General features: G+C 38.1%; 1 pseudogene; it reads right to left on the minus strand.

The window, feature by feature from the left end:
• Window positions 1–2,910: 2,910 nt before the first annotated feature.
• Window positions 2,911–4,029, minus strand: Alg11-ps1 (ALG11, alpha-1,2-mannosyltransferase, pseudogene 1; annotated as a pseudogene).
• Window positions 4,030–17,917: the final 13,888 nt, after the last annotated feature.

A 17,917-nucleotide genomic window follows, 5' to 3' on the forward strand; every position in this document is an offset into this window, starting at 1 on the left:
GAGAAGTCTCTGTGAGAATGCAGTACTAAAGGTATAGCAGAAGCCAGAGGCCTTGAGACAGATCAATGACTCATTGCAATGAACATTTGCAAGTAAGCTATTTGGATAAAAGTGTGTAATGTCTGTTACACTGTGACACATTGCAACTTCCATGGTGAGACATTTTTTTAAAAATGTAATTATAATATTTAAATTTTCTTTTGAGGAAAGGTTACCCTGGTGGAGAAAGGATATGGAAGGACTGGGAAATATGGGAAATTGGGGACAGGATTTGAAATTCACAAAGAATCAATAAAAACTGAAAAAAATAAAAGTTAACATTAAAGGTACTATAAGCCCCAATCTTGGTTCCCTCTAATGTTTCATGCTAAAGAAATGGTGTTTCCCCTACAATGAGCTACAAAGAGAATTTCAACCTAGATTTCAGTACAGTAGCCTTGGATTTATGTACTTCTACTTAGCTTAAGATTCCAGAATCAGACATGACTAGAGCATCACCCATAACATGGATCAGTAGAACTCTTGGTTAAATAAACAGAATTTTTCAGTAAAACCTAGCATAATCATACAGACTTTTCTTCAAGTTATATTTTTCACTCAGCTGAAAGTATACCTTATTCTTACATTGCTATAAACCTATCATGTTGTTTACATCAGAGATAAAATAAACCAGAAGAAATACAAAATTAATTTAGTGGGTAGCATGCAGAAATATAACTCAGAATGACACAAAGGCAGAAAGAAACAAAAAAGAAAAATGTGGTCCCCCAAACCATCCCTGTAATTATGATCATCATTTAGGTGTGTACACTGAGTTCATTATTTCCTACTTAATGAGTTTTCAAATAAGCTAAGAACATTCTGGTGATGGCTTTACTTAACACTGTAATTTCAAAAACTCTCAGGAATGAAGAGCTCCATTGGGGTAAATGCAGATAGACTTGGATTTTCTTAATTGCCACTGCAGGCTCATTGTTCAGTTGTGTGACAAATGGTACTAAGTCCTGTCAGAGAGTCGCAGGGGAGATGGGTTGTTACGCAGCATGCCTTTCTCATTACTGTGTGGCTGACAGCCTCAGTAGCCAAAAGGAAATAAAGCTTGGTTCTGGAGTAAAGAAGCAGGGGACAGGGTGGCAGTGACTGTCAAAATGCAGGTGGTTGTCTACTGATGCATGTTAGCTACTTTTGGATGTGGTCAAGCTCCCTGGGTGAAGTGTTAGCTCGAGGATAAAGACCAATTACCTTGACCCTCTACATCAGCCCTTCATACCATGACTGGCACACAGAAAAATTTCCATAAATGCTTGCAGAATAGGTCAGTGAAAGAATGAACCCTTCTCCCCTACCTAGTCTCAATAAGTATTTCATGTCCCACTGGCCAGAAGACAGACTGAACAACTATTGTCAATATAACGATAGTCAAGTATCACTTTGGATGGATCTGTCTACCTTTAGTCTTCATAAACCACCGTCTACTTCCCACAATCACAATCTGCCAAGTTCTCTATTTCATTAGGGCTGACAGGGCCCTGTGAGGCATGATTCTGTATCTGAGGAGTCAACTTTCAATCCTTCTTACTGCTTAGTGACATATTCTATTCTCATCACGTATTCTGTGTTGTTATTTGTTATGAATATTCCGTGATGTGCATGTACTTGCACATTTGAGTATGCCTGTGTGTGTATGCATTTATGTTTGTGTGTTTGTACATACATGTGTGCTCATATGTACATATACATGGTTGTACTTATATTGAGGACTGAGATTGATGTTAGAAATATTCCTTGGTTGGTTACTTTCCCCAATATTTATTGAGGTAGAGTTTCTCAGTCAAACATAGACTGATATGGTCTCATCTTGGAACCAGCTTGCTTCAGCGACTCTCTGTCTCTGCCTTCAAATCATTGGAATTGAAGTTGGGCCACCAGGTCCACTTGGCACTTAAGCAGTTTCTGGGGATCTGAATTCTAATCCCCATGCCTGCTACCATTCTACCCATTAAGAGAATTTCTCCAGAATCTACCCATTGAATCTTTAAAATAGTATTCTATACCCTTAATGTGTTATATCGTGAAAACTCTGGTTTTTTCCAAGAAAAATGAGAAAAGAATAAAAACCATCTCCACAAAAATGAGTGATTGGAGGATGAAAAGGTGGAGGACTCCTGTCTTGTCATCTTAGTATATGAATGAAGTTTGGGGTCTTGGTTCACAGCTTGGCTGTCATGTGCAATTCAACCATAAATGAAATGATAGTGTACCCAAGAGGTTAAACAATGGTTACTGTAAAAGACTGGTGAAAAAATATCAGTACAATGCTGTGGTCCTTTTCAGGGCCATAATACATGAACAGATGTACAGTCTTTCTGTGGATTTTTCATTTGATGGGTAGGAATGATCAGGAAAAAATAGCTATAATGATTCCTTGATAGAAAGGTGTCTTGTAACCATTTGCAAATAACATGTTCTGTATCCCAAAGGAAAATGATTATATATGTTATGAAATAAGTCTAAATATGTTCCTTTCAGCACAGACAGTCAGGGTTTGATTTTGCTTACAAGACTTTAGGGGATGAACTTCATTTTGAGATATTCTTTTCTTAAGTAAATTAAGTACTAGCTAATTATATTGGCATTCACATTAAAATAAAATGTTACTAGAATCTTTTATTTTTTTACTTTTTCCAATAGATTAATTCTGCTGTTAACTACTGCCTTGTCTATACAAAATTGCTGAGAAAATTGTTCAGGCTGCTTTTATTATAATGAAAAATAAAGTTAGAAAATATTTACACATGAAGGTGTTTCCTTTTACTGGTGCTGGAGATGGAACTGGGGACTTGCACACAGGCTGTCCTACTAACTTCATCTCCACATTGCATGAAACATTGAGAACGTGCAGATCGGGCATTAAGTAAGTAGCTTTCCCATGGATGCTACTTCAAACTCTTGGTTGGAAAATCTGCTCAGAGATGCTCTGCGTTTTCCTGATTCAAAGTCTCTTTTCTGCCAACAGAGAAAGAATATGGGCCATGGTTTCAGCATAGCCTTCTTCACTCTCAGCCAGAAATCCAGTTATTTGTCCTTCATGAGGAAAAACGATGTCAAGCTTTGGGCCTCCAGAATTGTGTGCAAGGATAATTGTACCAGCCTCTATACACTTGACAACTCCAATCCCAAAGTACTCGTTCCACAAGGTATGCAGACCAATTGCTGCTTCAGACAAGTAAATCTTCAATTCATCGAATGAAATGTTTATTCTAAATTCCACCTTTTCTTGAACTCCCATATTCTAGGATAGTCTTCTCAGTTGGTTTACTCTAAACTCATCATCTTTGTTGAGACATTCTGCAATAAGGACAAGTTTAAGATAATAGCGGAACTCAGCTATCTTCTTATTTAGCAACCGAGCAAAGGCTTTGATCCGCAGAACATGATGCTTTTCAGGCCTGAACTGGCCAATGGAAACCAGTAAATGCCCCAGGGTCACCTTTTTCTCATGTAAAGGGATGTCCAGAAATGTTTGCACATCACAGGGTGGATAAACAATGCTAGTGCAATGCCCAGCTTTCTACGGTGAGAGAATATGGTTTAGTGTCCAAGAGGAATTAACCATGACTACATCACTGCAAGATCCAATAAGGCCATAAACAAAAGCAAGTAAATAGTAATAGATGAGCCTTGCTTTGCTGAGACGAGCATTTCTGCTAATGAAAGCAGCGTTATTAAATCCAGGAGTTTGATTCTTCACCACAGACAGCATGTGCTGATAGTGGGATAGTAAACATAGCGTCCAACTCGGCAACCTCCCACATATTTAAACAGAGGGAGTGTGAAGGCGTATCCTATTGAATCAATGTAAAAATCAGGAACATGCTGCGTCAGAGCTTCCCAGCCAAGAGGAATGGATCCAAGACTTTGCCCTAGCAATGTGAAGTGAGGACAGTTGGAATCTTCCATAAGGTAGCATTTCCTTATACAGAGGCGAATGCTAGCAGCAAACCATTGAACTGAGAACGGGACCCCCATTGGAGGAGTTAAAGAAAGGATTGAAAGAGCTAAAGGGGTTTTGCCACACCATAAGAACAACAATGCCAACCAACCAGAGCTCCCAGGGACTAAACCACTACCCAAAGTGGACAGACCCATGGCTCCAGCTGCATATGTGGCAGAGGATGGCCTTGTTGGCTAATGACCAAATATACACGCAAAACTCCACGCATAATTAGTCCAGGAAAGAAGAGTGAATAAAAAATCAGCTTCCTGTGTCGCCATCTAGAATCTTATTTTTAAACAGAAAAAGAATCTTAAATCTGAGAGTCCTAATTTTGAGCAATGGACAAATCTGTACATGTATAAAACAAGTCATGTCAAATATTAAACAAAGTGCATGATCTTATAGCAAAAGGAGAGGACTACCCCATGTTTAGAGTAAACTTAAGGAAAAGACCAGCGTTCTATAAGACCCATGGCACAGGGTAGGTTAATCACGTTCTTCAGTTCCTGGTAAAGGATAGTAACTTCCCTTGGCTGTTGGGTTGATTTAGCGATTCATTTAGTTTAAGCAAGCTCTACCCCCATGTCTTGCTCTCTTCAAGTGTTAATGTTAATGCATAGTCTGTTTAAAAATCATTTTCAAACATGTTTTTCTCCCCATGCACATATTTTTAATGTATGTGCAAAGCTATAGTATTTATCTCTCTCTGTTTCATACTCTCTGCTAGATCATGTCCCATTGGGAGTTCTCAATGACATAACCCAGCACTGTGATAGAAGTGCATACCCAGGATCCCTGTTCCCCAGTAGCATAAACATTGTGGCAATGAACATTTAAAAATATTTTATTGTTACTTTATTTATGTTAAATGTGTATGTCTGTGTAGGGATAGTGTAGTACCCATGGGAGTCAGAAAAAAGGAATTAGATCCCCTGGAATTGGAGTTAGTGTAGTTTTAAGCTGCTTTATATAATTGCTGGCAACTGACTTCTCATTCTCTGCAACAGTGTTGCATGCCATCTCTAGTGTCCTTTATATCTATCATTGTAGCCTCAGTACCAAACCCATGGTCTCTATTGCAATTGCTTTTAAATCTTTATTAATAGCTTTATTGAGATACATACGATTCATGTGTCATAAAATTTACTTGTCTTAGTATAAATTCAGGGATTTATAGAAATTTATACAACCATCACCACTACCCAGTTGCAGTTAGCTAGTAGTGTGGTGGTGTCATCATGCCCCTCTCTGTACCCAAGGCCACATAAATGCCATTTATATCCATAGATTTACTTCTATCGAGATTTCATTCTGTAGTTTGTTTACTTGCATTTCTATTTTCTATTTAAAATAACAATAATTTTGTTGTTATATATCATCACTCCATCATTATTATTTGTAAGTTTGTATATATATGTACATATGTGCATACACATCTGCATGTATGTGTGTGCACACAAAAGTGCAGGTGTTCTGTGCATATAGAGGACAAAGGAATTTTATTCTATGTTTATGTGTTTCAGGGATTAAATTCAAGTCATCAGGTTTTTGCAACAAGTACATTTACCCCCTGGATCATCTTACTGAGCCTTTGATGCCATTTTTTTTTTACTTTGTAAAAAGAATTAGTTATTTTATTCCTTTGTACATGATTGTTAGGCCTGCAGTATGTAAGTGCACTGTATACATCCTGGTATACATGGATGTCAGAAGCAGGTGTTGGAGCCTCAGGAACTAGAATTACATATGGTTTCAGCAAAAACATGGGTGCTAGGAATCAAATCTGGATCCTCTACAAGACCATCAAGTGATTTTAACACTTTTAATTGAGCCATCTTTCTGACCACAACTCATTGTCACATTCTTTATTTGTAATTGAATATTTTATTTATTTAAATTTTAAATGTTATTCCCTTTCCTGGTATCCTCTCTGCAAACCCTCTATCCCATACTCACTATCCTGCTATGCTCCCCACTCCTGCCTCACCACCCTAGCATTCGTCTATGGTGGGGCATCAAGACTTCACAGAACCAAGGGCCTCCCCTCCCATTGATACCGGATAAGGCCCATTTAGCTCCTTTGACCCTTCCCCTAACTCCTCCATTGAGGTAACTCCAGTGGTTGGCTTCAAGCATTCGCATTTGTATTGGTCAGGATCTGGCAGATCATTTCAGGAGACATCTGTATCAGGCTCCTGTCAGCAAGCACTTTTTGGCATCAGCAAGTGTCTGGGTTTGGTGTCTACATGTGGGAGGGATCCACAGGTGGGGCAGTCTTTGAATGGCCTTTCTTTCTGTCTCTGCTCCACTCTTTGTCCCTGAATTTCCTTGATTATTTTGTTCCCCCTTCTAAGTAGGACTGAAGAATCCACAATTTTGTCATCCCTCCTCTTGAGCTTCATGTGGTATGCGAGTTTTATCATTGGTATTCCAAGATCTTTGCTTAATATCCACTGATCAGGAAGTACATACCATGTATGTGACTGAGTTACCTCACTCAGGATGATATTTTTTTTAATTCCAACCATTTGCCTACAAATTTCACGAAGTTGTTGATTTTAATAGCTGACTAGTACTCCATTGTGTAAATGTACCACATTTTATGTATCCATTCCTCTGTTGAGGGACATCTAGGTTGTTTCCAGTTTCTGGCTATTACAAATATGATTGCTATGAACATAGTGGAGCATGTGTCCTTATTATATGTTGGAGCATCTTTTGGGTATATGCCCAAGAGTGGTACAGCTGTGTCCTCAGGTAGTACTATGTCCAATTTTCTGAGGAACCCACAGACTGATTTCCAGAGTGGTTGTACCAGTCTGCAATCCCACCAACAGTGGAGGAGTGTTCCTCTTTCTCCATATCCTCGACAGCATTTGCTGTCACCTGAGTTTTTGATCTTAGCCATTCTCACTGGTGTGAGGTGAAATCTCAGGGTTGTTTTGATTTGCATTTCCCTTATGACTAAAGATGTTGAACATTTCTTTAGGTGTTTCTCAGCCATTTGCTATTCCTAACTTGAGAATTCTTTGTTTAGCTCTAGAGCCCATTTTTTAAAAAAGGTTATTTAACTTTCTGGAGTCTAACTGTATATTTTGGATATTAGCATTCTATGAGATGTAGGATTGGTAAGGATCTTTTCTAAATCTGTTGGTTGCCATTTGTCCTATTGACAATGTCCTTTGCCTTACAGAAGCCTTGCAGTTTTATGAAGTCCCATTTGTCAGTTCTTGATCTTAGAGCATAAGCCATTGGTGTTTTGTTCAGGAAATTTTCCCCAGTGCCCATATTTTTGAGGATTTCCCCCACTTTCTCTTCTATTATATTCAATAATATATCCTTGATCTACTTGGACTTGAGCTTTGTACAAGGAGATAAGAAAGATCAATTTGCATTCTTCTACATGCTGAACACCAGTTGAACCAGCACCATTTGCTGAAAATGCTGTCTTTTTTCCACTGGATGGTTTTAGCTGTTTCATTAAAGATCAAGTGACCATAGGTGTGTGGGTTCATTTCTGCGTCTTCAGTTCTATTCTGTTGATTTACAGTCTGTCTCTGTACAAATAACCATAAAGTTTTTATCACTATTGTTCTGTAGTATAGCATGTGGTCAGGAATGTTGATTACTCCAGATGTTCTTTTATTGTTAAGAATAGTTTTCACTATCCTGGGTTTTTTTTATTCTAAATGAATGTGAGAATTGCTCTTTCTAACTCTATGAAGAATTATGTTGGAATTTTGATGGGGATTACATTGAATCTGTAGATTGCTTCCAGCAAGATGGCCATTTATACTATATTAATCCTGCCAATCCATGAGCATGGGAGATATTTCCAACTTCTGAAGTCTTCTTCGATTACTTTCTTCAGAGACTTGAAGTTCTTGGTGTACAGATCTTTCACTTGTTAGGTTAGAGTCAACCCAAGATATGTTATATTATTTATGACTACTGAAAAGGGTGTTATTTCCCTAATTTCTTTCTCAGCCTGTTTATCCTTTGAGTAGAGGAAGGCTACTGCTTTGTTTGAGTTAATTTTATATCCAGCCACTTTGCAGAAGTTGCTATCACCTGTAGGAGTTCTCTTGTGGAACTATTGGAGTCACTTAAATATACTATCATAGCATCTGCAAATAGTCATATTTAGACTTCTTCCTTTCTAATATGTATTACTTTGACCTCCTTTTGTTGTCTAATTGCTCTAGCTAGAACTTAAAGCACTATATTGAATAGATATGGAGATAATATATTGAATACATAGGCAGTTTTGTCTAGTCCCCTATCTTAATGGGATTGCTTCAAGTTTTCTTCATCTAATTTAATGTTGGCTACTGGCTTGTTGTATATTGCTTTTACTATGTTTAGGTGTGTGGCTTGATTTCCTGTTCTTTCCAAGACATTTAAAATGAAGGGTTGTTGAATTTTGTCATATGCTTTTTCAACATCTAATGAAATGACCATGTGTTTTTTTGTTTTTGTTTTTGTTTTTTTAAGTTTGTTCATGTGGTGGATTGATGGATTTCGGTATATTGAGCCATCTCTGTATCCCTGAGAAGAAGCCTACTTGATCATGATATATGATTGTTTTGATGTGTTCTTGGATTCAGTTTTTGAGAATTTTATTGAGTATTTTTACATCAATATTCATAAGGGAAATTTTTCTGAAGTTCTCTTTCTTTGTTGATCTTTGGGTGGTTTAGGTATAAGCATAATTGTGGTTTCATAGAAGGAATTGGGTAGTGCTCCATCTGTTTCTATTTTGTAGAATAGTTTGAAGAGTATTGGTATTAGGTCTTCTTGGAAGGTTTGATAGAATTCTGCACTAAACCCATCTGGTCCTGTTCTTTGGTTTTGTTTTTTTGTTTGTTTTTGTTATTGTTGATGGGAGACTGCTTCTATTTCTTCAGGCATTATGGGACTGTTTAGATGGTTTATATGATCCTGATTTAATGTTGGTACCTGGTATCTGTTAGAGAATTGTCCATTTCATGCAGATTTTTCAGTTTTGTTGAGTATTGGTTTTTGTAGTAGGATCTGATGAATTTTTTAATTTTCTCAGTTTCTGTTGTTATATCTGCTTTATCATTTCTGATTTGGTTAATTTGGATACTGTTTCTGTGCATGCTGGTTAGTCTGGCTAAGGGTTTATCTATCTTGCTGCTTTTCTTGAAGAACCAGTCCCTGATTTTCTTGATTCTTTGTATAGTTCTTTCTCTTTTTACTTGGTTAACTTCAGCCCTAATTTTGATTATTTTCTGCAGTCCACTCCTCTTAGGTACATTTGCTTCTTTTTGTTCTAGATCTTTTAGGTGTGCTGTCAAGCTGCTAGTGTATACTTTCTCCAGATTATATTTGGAGGCACTAAGAGCTATGAGTTTTCTGTTAACATTGCTTTCATTATATCCCATAAGTTTGGGTATGTTGTGCCTTCATTTTCATTAAATTCTGAAATGTCTTTAATACCTTTCTTTATTTCTTCCTTGACCAATTCATCATTGAGTAAAGCATTGTTCAGCTTCCACGTGTACGTGGGCTTTCTGTGGTTTTTGTTGTTACTGAAACCAGCTTTAGTCTGTGGTGATCTGATAGGATACATGGGCTTATTTCAATCTTCTTGTATGTGTTGAGGCCTGTTTTGTGACCAATTATATGGTCAAATTTGGAGAAGGTGCCATGAAGTGATGAGAAGAAGGTATATTCATTTGTTCTAGGATGGAATGTTGTACAGATATCTGTTAAATCCATTAAGTTCATAACTTTTGTTAGTTTCACTGTGTCTCTGTTTAATTTCCATTTCCATTACCTGTTCATTAATGAGAGTAGGTTGTTGAAGTCTCCCACTATTGTGTGTGGTGGTGCAATGTGTGCTTTATGGTCTAGTAAAGTTTCTTTTATGAATATGGATGCCCTTGCATTTGGAGCACAGATGTTCAGAACTGAAAGTTCATCTTGGTAGATTTTTCCTTTAATGAGTATAAAGTATACTTCCTTATCTTTTATGATAACTTTTGGTTGAAAGTTGGTTTTATTCAATATTAGAATGGCTACTCCAGCATGCTTCTTGGGGCTATTTTCTTGGAAAATTTTTTTCTATCCTTTTACTCTGAGATAGTATCTGTCTTTGTCACCGAGGCATGCTTCCTGCACACCTCAAAATGCTGGGTCCTGTTTATGCATCCAGTCTGTTAGTCTATGTCTTTTTATTGGGTAATTGAGTCCATTGGTATTGAGCCATATTAGGGACTAAAGATTGGTATTTCCTGTTATTTTTGTTGTTAGTGGTGGAAATATGTTTGTAGGTCTATCTTCTTTTGGGATAGTTGAAATTAGATTACTTTCTTGCTTTGTCCAGGATATGGTTTCCTTCCCTGCTTTGGAGTTTCCCATCTATTATCCGTTGTAGTGCTGGATTTATGGAAAGATGTATAAATTTGGTTTTGTCATGGAGTATCTTGGTTTCTCCATCTATGATAATTGAGAGTTTTGCTGGATATAGTAGCCTGGGCTGGTATTTGTGTTCTCTTAGTGTCTGTATGACATCTGCCCAGGATCTTCTGGCTTTCATAGTCACTGTTGAGAAGTCTGTTGTATTTCTGATAGGTCTGCCTTTATATGATTCATGACCCTTTTCCCTTATTGCTTTTAATATTCTTTTTTTGTTTTGTGCATTTGGTGTTTTGGCTATTCTGTGACAGGAGGAATTTCTTTTTTGGTTCAATCTACTTGGAATTCTATAGGCTTCTTGTATATTTATGGGCATCTTCTTTAGGTTAAGGAAGTTTTCTTCTATAATTTTGTTGAAGATATTTACTGGCCCTTTAAGTTGGCAATCTTTGCTCCCTTCCTATTATCCTTGGGTTTGGTCTTCTCATTGTGTCCTGGTTTTCCTGGATGTTTTGGGTTAAGAGTTTTGTGCATTTTTTATTTTCTTTGACTGTCATGCCAATGTTTTCTATGGTGTCTTCTGCATGTGGTAGTCTCTCTTCTATCTCTTGTATTCTGTTGGTGATGCTTGAGTCAATGACTCCTGATCTCTTTCCTAGGTTTTGTATTTCCAGGGATGTCTCCCTTTGTGAGTTCTTTGCTGTTTCTATTTTCATTTTAGACTCTGGATGGTTTTGTTCAATTCTTTCACCTGTTTGGTTGTGTTTTCTAGTAATTCTTTTAGGGATTTTGTGTTTCCTCTTTAAGTGCTTCTATCTGTTTACTTGTGTTCTTCTGTATTCTTTTAAGAGAGTTATTTATGTCCTTAAAGTTCTCTATCATCATTATGAGATATCATTTTACATCAGAATCTTGCTTTTCCAGTGTGTTGGATTTCCCAGGGCTTGCTGTGGTGGGAGAACTGGGTTCTGATAATGCCAGGTACCCTTGGTTTCTGTTGCTTATGCTCCTGCACTTGCCTTTTGCCATCTGGTTATCTGTGGTATTAGCTGGTCTTGCTGCCTCTGACTGTGGCTTGTCCCTCCTCTAACCCTGTTTATCAGCACTCTTGGGAGACCAGCTCCCTCCATGTAAGATTTGGGTATGGGGTACTGTGGCACAAGGTCGGCTCTAGGTATAGATGGAAATCCTCATTGCCATTTTTTAATAATCACTTTTCAATTTTACTGATCTCTTTTGCTTCTCATGCTGATTTTGGAAGATTTCTTCTGAGTTTACTGTGACAGATACTGGTCACAGTTCCAGGGTGAGAATAAAGACCTGTCATTTCCTTGGATAATATTTCCAGCACTGAATGGTCCTGGTCTACACTCTGATGATTTGTAAATGAGGACTTTTTCTTACTTGGGTAGGAGCCCCATCACTTTACTTCCCTCTAGATGACAGAAATGATTCAATTCTCAGAATGTCAACTATGTGGATGTCAACCATGAAAGACTTAGAGGACCTAAGGATATTGAATTCTCTGACCTCCATGTGAAGCCTCTAAAAGTATCTGGGAACTCTAGCTTTAAATGTGCACCACTTTGAATCATTGTGTGATTAAGAGTCAGAAGAGGAGAAAGACAACATGATGGGTCTGGTTAATACCTGTGGAGTGGAATCTATTCCTGAGCTCACCATTTTCTGTGATATCCAGAAAACTCCCACCACCATCTGCAAATACAAGCACCTGAGGACATTTACAGGACTAGGAGAAAATCTGAAGCCCCACGAGTTTTGCGATCTGCAAAGATGGACAGATCTATATGCTATGGATAGTTTGATTCAATAGAAATCCATCTTACCTCATTAGTGATCAGTAATATCAATCACTGGGAAAGAAGTTCATGTCTTGCCAGTCACATTAAAATAGTATATTTGTGAATATTTACCATATGAATACAGCAATTTCTTCAAATACGGACGTCTTTTCTTTTATACATATGTTATCTAACAATAGGCTGTTACCCTTTAAGAAACTTCTCCCCTGTTTTCCATACAACCTAGCCCTTGGAGTTTCCTAATTTTAGAAGAGATGAAAACAGACAACAGCATCAACAACAAAACCCCAGGCAGCTACAAGCACTTAGAAGACTTTCTTAGGTCCACCCAGCCCACATTTAGTGACTCCCTAGGGTTACACAGATGGTGTCAGAGTAAGAATTAAAGCTGTCATTCACTCCACTACAAGCCTCTTGCTCCTTCTCTACCTCTATGCATAAAGGCTGGGAGGAACTTGGCAGTTCACTGCTGGAGGTACTCTCCAAACAGCAAGGAGTCATTCAGGTACCCTCAGCCTCACTTTTTCCATATCCATGTAATGTACTCTGATAGATGTAGTGGTATTTGTAATCAAGTTGTTAAATTTCACATAAAATTTATTAATTAAGATGCTTTTTATTACCACTCTAAGTGAAAGTGTGGAACTTCCATAAACAAGAGGTAAATTATTGAATAATCCCATTTAATACACACCTGCAAAGCCAGTAGTTCGCATTGCATGCTTACTTCACAGTCATAGATCTATTGTTAATCTGGTTGAACTTAGCTGGCCAGACTCCAGATTGCAAGGCTGTTCCATGGATCTCATGCTGGGCCAAGAATAAGGCATAGAGATGCCCACGTGGTCCAAAACTTGCACGCTATCATGTCCACATTCATTGGCCAAAGCAAATCACATAGTCAATTCCCAAATAGATAAGTTAGAGAAAAAAAAGCTTTGTTTAGAGGTGTTAGAAAGAGGGGAATTAGATTTAACAGCAATTTTATTTGCTACAAAATGGATATTCAATGGGCCTGCAAGATGATAAGATATTTCTGGCCAATTGAGGGCTAGTGTTGCATGCCTTTAGTCCCAGAACTTAGGAGGCAGAGGCAGGTAGATGTCTGAGTTCAAAGCCATCCTTCTTTACAGAGCAAGTTCTAGCAAGGCCAGGGCTACACAGAGAAATACTGTCTTAAAAAATCCAAACAGACAAGAAAGCCCCCCCCCAAAAAAACCAACAAAAATACTATAGCCAAGCTCAAAGACCTGAATTCAAGCTTCAGGACCCACATTGTAGCAGAAGAAAACTGACTCTTAACAAGTTTTCTTTCACCTGTATATACTTCCCCTACACCAATAAACAAATAATTTTCAAGGGATAAGAAACAATGAAATTAAATATCATTTTTAGTATTCTAGTAATTGGGGCTAAGAGATGGTTCAGTAGTTAAGACCACCAGCACTCTTTCAGAGGACCTGGGTTTGGTTCCCAGTACCCACATGGCTGCTCACAACTGTCTGTTATACCAGTTCCAGGAGATGCAGTGCTCTCTTCCAGCCTCTACAGACACTCTAATGTATAGTGCTGGGTCATACATGGAGATAAAATATGTATAGTCATAAAATAAAAATGAATAAATAAATAAATAAGATTATTGAAATTGTATACAGCTACCATTACCTTCAGAAATAATATACTGAGTGATTAAGTTCTAATTTTAGATAAGAATAAATTAAAAATAGTTGTCATCATCTTAATTTGTATTTTTACAATGTGTATGTGAATACCAACACTGGGTAGCCAGAATAGGAAACTAGATTCACTAGAGCTGGAGTTATAGGTGGTCATGAGCCATTAGCCGTAGGTGTTAGAAACTGAATTCTACCTTTCTACAAGGGTATCAAGAATTGCTGAGCCATCTCCCCAGACCATGAAGCAATTTTCTAAATAGTAGTTTATCTAGATATTACATAGAAGGTACCATAAAATGGCATGTTGGTTGTCCAAATCAACATTCTATATTTTTACTTGCTAAATCGAACAACAGGAATCAGAAAGAATTTAGACTAAGCCTCCTTTTTATTTCTTGTTTTGTTAAAATACAGATTGGTAAATCTTACAGATATATGCGCATTTAACCAACCAATAGTCCTCAATGTAAAAAGTAAAGAATTGGATGCAAGGGAATAACTTTTTTATGATGCAATTCAATATCTTTAAAAAATGCCTTCATTGGTTCATGTAAAATATCACACATTAGCATTACATTGCATACAAGCAGGCAATCTGTTTTCCCTAGTCCCTGGAAAATCTTCAGCCTAAAGAGGAAGATTTAAAGGCCAGAGAGAAGCCCCCTTAGTCAGTGACTGAGACCTATATCAGTTTGGAAGGCTCTGTAAAACTCCGATTTCTATTCCATGACAAAATGTGAGTAGTTGGGTACATGACTCTAGGAAATTTGTTTATAAAAGAAGTGATCTCTGCAAGTCCACTTTATTATCCAGATTTCAGGTTTGAGTTGTAAGAAATAAGAGAGCTTTTTAGTAATGTCTAGAAGCCTTATTATGAATTCTGTATGAGTTTTGTCCATTCCTACCTGTGAGATAATCCAAAGTTGTGGAACCAAACATGTTCCACTTGTGCAAGATGCTTGAGATAAATTGCTAGATGCTAGGAAGTCATTAATTAAAAGCCATGGATTCTGAGAAACTTTCCATGTTTCTCAAACTGCTAGTCACCTGTTTCCTCTCTGTGATAGGCACTTAGGTAGACCTGTGGGACTGGAATGCCCAGGCATTTAATGAGAAAATGCCAGGGCTGGGTTTAATTTTCTTTCTTTTTTTTAATTAACTTGAGTATTTCTTTTTTTTTTATTAACTTGAGTATTTCTTATATACATTTCGAGTGTTATTCCCTTTCCCGGTATCCGGGCAAACATCACCCTCCCCCCTCCCCTTTCTTATGGGTGCCCCCCTCCCAACCCTCCCCCCATTGCCGCCCTCCCCCCACCAGTCTAGTTCACTGGGGGTTCAGTCTTAGCAGGACCCAGGGCTTCCCCTTCCACTGGTGCTCTTACTAGGATATTCATTGCTACCTATGGGGTCAGAGTCCAGGGTCAGTCCATGTATAGTCTTTAGGTAGTGGCTTAGTCCCTGGAAGCTCTGGTTTCTTGGCATTGTTGTACATATGGGGTCTCGAGCCCCTTCAAGCTCTTCCAGTTCTTTCTCTGATTCCTTCAACGGGGGTCCTATTCTCAGTTCAGTGGTTTGCTGCTGACATTCGCCTCTGTATTTGCTGTATTCTGGCTGTGTCTCTCAGAAGCGATCTACATCCGGCTCCTGTCAGCCTGCATTTCTTTGCTTCATCCATCTTGTCTAATTGGATGGCTGTATAGGTATGGGCCACATGTGGGGCAGGCTCTGAATGGGTGTTCCTCCTGTGTCTGTTTTGATCTTTGCCTCGCTATTCCCTGCCAAGGGTATTCTTGTTCCCCATTTAATGAAGGAGTGAAGCATTCACATTTTGATCATCCGTCTTGAGTTTCATTTGTTCTAGGCATCTAGGGTAATTCAAGCATTTGGGCTAATAGCCACTTATCAATGAGTGCATGCCATGTGTGTTTTTCTGTGATTGGGTTACCTCACTCAGGATGATATTTTCCAGTTCCAACCATTTGCCTACGAATTTCATAAAGTCATTGTTTTTGATAGCTGAGTAATATTCCATTGTGTAGATGTACCACATTTTCTGTATCCATTCCTCTGTTGAAGGGCATCTGGGTTCTTTCAGCTTCTGGCTATTATAAATAAGGCTGCGATGAACATAGTGGAGCACGTGTCTTTTTTATATGTTGGGGCATCTTTTGGGTATATGCCCAAGAGTGGTATAGCTGGATCCTCAGGCAGTTCAATGTCCAATTTTCTGAGGAACCTCCACACTGATTTCCAGAATGGTTGTACCAGTTTGCAATCCCACCAACAATGGAGGAGTGTTCCTCTTTCTCCACATCCTCGCCAGCATCTGCTGTCACCTGAGTTTTTGATCTTAGCCATTCTCACTGGTGTGAGGTGAAATCTCAGGGTTGTTTTGATTTGCATTTCCCTTATGACTAAAGATGTTGAACATTTCTTTAGATGTTTCTCAGCCATTCGGCATTCCTCAGCTGTGAATTCTTTGTTTAGCTCTGAACCCCATTTTTTAAATAGGGTTATTTGTCTTCCTGCGGTCTAACTTCTTGAGTTCTTTGTATATTTTGGATATAAGGCCTCTATCTGTTGTAGGATTGGTAAAGATCTTTTCCCAATCTGTTGGTTGCCATTTTGTCCTAACAACAGTGTCCTTTGCCTTACAGAAGCTTTGCAGTTTTATGAGATCCCATTTGTCGATTCTTGATCTTAGAGCATAAGCCATTGGTGTTTTGTTCAAGAAATTTTTTCCAGTGCCCATGTGTTCCAGATGCTTCCCTAGTTTTTCTTCTATTAGTTTGAGTGTGTCTGGTTTGATGTGGAGGTCCTTGATCCACTTGGACTTAAGCTTTGTACAGGGTGATAAGCATGGATCAATCTGCATTCTTCTACATGTTGCCCTCCAGTTGAACCAGCACCATTTGCTGAAAATGCTATCTTTTTTCCATTGGATGGTTTTGGCACATTTGTCAATAATCAAGTGACCATAGGTGTGTGGGTTCATTTCTGGGTCTTCAATTCTGTTCCATTGGTCTATCTGCCTGTCCCTGTACCAATACCATACAGTTTTTATCACTATTGCTCTGTAATACTGCTTCAGTTCAGGGATAGTGATTCCCCCTGAAGTCCTTTTATTGTTGAGGATAGTTTTAGCTATCCTGGTTTTTTTGTTATTCCAGATGAATTTGCAAATTGTTCTGTCTAACTCTTTGAAGAATTGGATTGGTATTTTGATGGGGATTGCATTGAATCTGTAGATTGCTTTTGGTAAAATGGCCATTTTTACTATATTAATCCTGCCAATCCATGAGCATGGGAGATCTTTCCGTCTTCTGAGGTCTTCTTCAATTTCTTTCTTCAGTGTCTTGAAGTTCTTATTGTACAAATCTTTTACTTGCTTGGTTAAAGTCACACCGACGTACTTTATATTATTTGGGTCTATTATGAAGGGTGTCCTTTCCCTAATTTCTATCTCGGCTAGTTTCTCTTTTGTGTAGAGGAAGGCTACTGATTTATTTGAGTTAATTTTATACCCAGCCACTTTGCTGAAGTTGTTTATCAGCTTTAGTAGTTCTCTGGTGGAACTTTTGGGATCACTTAAATATACTATCATATCATCTGCAAATAGTGATATTTTGACTTCTTCTTTTCTGATCTGTTTCCCCTTGACCTTCTTCTGTTGTCTGATTGCTCTGGCTAGAACTTCAAGAACTATATTGAATAAGTAGGGAGAGTGGGCAGCCTTGTCTAGTCCCTGATTTTAGTTGGATTGCTTCAAGTTTCTCTCCATTTAGTTTAATGTTAGCAACTGGTTTGCTGTATATGGCTTTTACTATGTTTAGGTATGGGCCTTGAATTCCTATTCTTTCCAGGACTTTTATCATGAAGGGGTGTTGAATATTGTCAAATGCTTTCTCAGCATCTAATGAAATGATCATGTCGTTTTGTTCTTTCAGTTTGTTTATATAATGGATCATGTTGATGGTTTTCCGTATATTAAACCATCCCTGCATGCCTGGGATGAAGCCTACTTGATCATGGTG

Source organism: Rattus norvegicus, chromosome 4, assembly GCF_021556685.1.
Source record: "Rattus norvegicus strain SHRSP/BbbUtx chromosome 4, alternate assembly SHRSP_T2T, whole genome shotgun sequence".
In the NCBI taxonomy this organism is placed as follows: domain Eukaryota; kingdom Metazoa; phylum Chordata; class Mammalia; order Rodentia; family Muridae; genus Rattus; species Rattus norvegicus.